General features: G+C 51.3%; 1 pseudogene across 1 annotated transcript in view; it reads right to left on the reverse strand.

The window, feature by feature from the left end:
- The window catches only part of LOC308175248 (arrestin red cell-like), a 7,568-nt pseudogene extending 4,855 nt beyond the window's left edge, over nucleotides 1-2,713 (reverse strand). The window contains exons 1-4 of the transcript in view: nucleotides 2,683-2,713; nucleotides 1,467-1,527; nucleotides 736-780; nucleotides 331-527 (exon numbers count right to left, since the gene is read on the reverse strand). The product of the transcript in view is annotated as an arrestin red cell-like (transcript). The remainder of the gene's footprint in view (nucleotides 1-330; nucleotides 528-735; nucleotides 781-1,466; nucleotides 1,528-2,682) is intronic.
- Between the last annotated feature and the right edge of the window lie 376 nt (nucleotides 2,714-3,089).

Below are 3,089 nucleotides of genomic sequence, written 5' to 3' on the forward strand. Positions count from 1 at the left end.
TGTGTGTGTGTGTGGGTGTGGTGTAACTCACAGTGAAGTGTGTGTGTGTATGTGCGTGCGTGTGTGTGAGTGTGTGTGTGTGAGTGTGTGTGTGTATGTGTGAGTGTGAGTGTGTGTGTGTGTGTGTGTCTCTGCCTGTGTGTGTGTGTGTGTGTGTGTGTATGTGTGTGTGTGAGTGTGTGTGTGTATGTGTGAGTGTGTGTGTGTGAGTGTGTGTGTGTATGTGTGTGTATGTGTGAGTGTGTGTGTGTGAGTGTGTGTGTGTGTGTGTGTCTCTGCCTGTGTGTGTGTGTGTGTGTGTGTGTGTGTGTGTGTGTGTGTGTAACTCACAGTGAAGTTGAAGGGGTGTGCGTGCTGGCCGAGCTTCTTCAGAAGTCTCTCCTGCAGGCGGCTGAGAGGTTTGCATTCCTCTGGCAGCGGAGGGAAGGCCTGGAACGTAGAGATGTACAGATCCTTCCGGAAAGACAGACCCAGAACGTCCAGGTCCTCACGGCCATACCGGAACGCGCAGGTCAGAGTCACAAAGACTGGGGAGGGGGAGGGGGGGGGAGGGGGTGGAAGGGAGGGAGGGGAGGGGAGGGGAGGGGGAGGAGGGAGGGGGAGGGGGTGGAAGGGAGGGAGGGGAGGGGAGGGGACATGAGTGAATGATGAAGATTACAAGCAGGGAAAACATTGTTTTCACATCATTTGAATCGTTTCCAAAACTAGAACACAAACATGCGACAAACATCTTACCTTTTCTGTCCTTCAGGTACTCTGGGTCAATCAGAAGCACTCCATCTACAACACACACACACACACACACACACACACACACACACAGAGAGGGAGAGAGCGGTCAACAACAAGACAACAAACACACACACACATACACACACACACACACACACACACACACACACACCCCAAAGCCCTCATGGGGCGACAGTGTTCCCCTGTGTAGTGTGTTGCCATAGCAACCCAGTGCAAGAGATTGCACCGACATGTTCAACAACATTACCTAAGCAGTGGGGTGTGTGTGTGTGTGTGTGTGTGTGCCTGTGTCTGAGTGTGTGTGTGTGTGTGTGTCTGTAGGTGTGTGTGTGTGTGTGTGTGTGTGTGTCTGTCTGTCTGTAGGTGTGTGTTTGTGTGTCTGTCTGTAGGTGTGTGTGTGTGTGTGTGTGTGTGTGTGTGTGTCTGTCTGTAGGTGTGTGTGTGTGTCTGTCTGTAGGTGTGTGTGTGTGTGTCTGTCTGTAGGTGTGTGTGTGTGTGTGTGTGTGTGTGTGTGTGTGTGTGTGTGTGTGTGTCTGTAGGTGTGTGTGTGTGTCTGTCTGTAGGTGTGTGTGTGTGTGTCTGTCTGTAGGTGTGTGTGTGTGTGTGTGTGTGTGTGTGTGTGTGTGTGTGTGTGTGTGTGTGTGTGTATGTGTGTGTGTGTGTGTGTGTGTGTGCGTGCGTGCGTGCATGCGTCAAGACACCCTTTTACTCACCAACTGGATCTACATGGTCCAGGTGATCAACAAAGTCTCTCTTCCCCAGGTACACTGTGAGCTGAAGAGAGGGAGGGGTGGAGAGATGGAGAGAGGGAGGGGTAGAGAGATGGAGAGAGGGAGGGGTGGAGAGATGGAGAGAGGGAGGGGTAGAGAGATGGAGAGAGGGAGGGGTAGAGAGATGGAGAGAGGGAGGGGTAGAGAGATGGAGAGAGGGAGGGGTAGAGAGATGGAGAGAGGGAGGGGTAGAGAGATGGAGAGAGGGAGGGGTAGAGAGATGGAGAGAGGGAGGGGTAGAGAGATGGAGAGAGGGAGGGGTAGAGAGATGGAGAGAGGGAGGGGTAGAGAGATGGAGAGAGGGAGGGGTAGAGAGATGGAGAGAGGGAGGGGTAGAGAGATGGAGAGAGGGAGAGAGAGAATGTTATTATTCTGCTCACACCCACACACACACACACACACACACACACACACACACACACACACACACACACACACACACACACACACACACTGACCCCTACTCTGTCTACTCCCTTCTCACGTCATCTAAACACAGTCATCCCTCCATCAGAGACAAACTGAGAGAGAGAGAGAGAGAGAGAGAGAGAGAGAGAGAGAGAAAAGTTGGAAGGGGGGTGGAGAAGAGGGACAACGAGAAAGAGAAACAACGGATAGAAAGACAGAGAGAGGGAGAGGAAGAGGGAATCAGGGAAAGAGTGGGAGGGAGAGACAAATAGTAAAATGGGCAGAACGGATTGCAGCCAAACGGAGGATAAGATGATGGAGTGATGATGGAGTAAATGCTACGTGGAAGAAAGGAGATCAGGGAGAGATCAGACTGAGTAGAAGGTCAATAAAGGGAACATCGATAGAGATACAACACTTAAGAGAGGAGAGGGAGGGCTTCAATCAGGAGAGCAGATGATCTGAAAATGAGTGAAGAAAGAGAGAGAGAGAGAGAGAGAGAGAGAGAGAGAGAGAGAGAGAGACAGAGAGAGAGAGAGAGAGAGAGAGAAAGAGAGAGAGAGAGAGGGACAGAGAGAGAGAGAGAGAGAGAGAGAGAGAGAGAGAGAGAGAGAGAGAGAGAGAGAGAGAGAGAGAGAGAGAGGGAGTCTACAGAAAATAATAACCTGAGGGAAATAGAAGGAACTCTGCCTTGCAAACACACACACACACACACACACACACACACACACACAGGGGTGTTAGAACGTACCTTGCAGTTGGGGCTAGACTTCTTGAAGACTCTGTAATAAGAGAGAGAAAGAGAGAGAAAGAGAGAAAGAGAGGGACAGAGAGAGAGAAAGAGAGAGAGAGAGAGAGGGACAGAGAGAGAGAGAGAATACAACATGAGTATTAATTAGAATGTTCACCACAACACAGTGATATTTAAATCCACGGCCCTGGCCGAGTGGCTCCGCCCACTGGGAGTCTCTTCTCATAGCTGAGAGACATTTCCCATTGACATCAACGTCAGATTGACTTGGATGTCAGAGTTACGCATCTCACACATCTCCAGTTAGGCTTCCACCCCACCTGAAGACTCGTCACGGCACTGGCGGACTCAGAGGGGGGGCAGGGGGGGCAAGCGCCCCTCCTGATGCCCCCACGGTTGAAAAACGT

This window comes from Nansenia antarctica, assembly GCF_963989245.1.
Source record: "Nansenia antarctica genome assembly, contig: SCAFFOLD_957, whole genome shotgun sequence".
Classification (NCBI taxonomy): Eukaryota; Metazoa; Chordata; class Actinopteri; order Argentiniformes; family Microstomatidae; genus Nansenia; species Nansenia antarctica.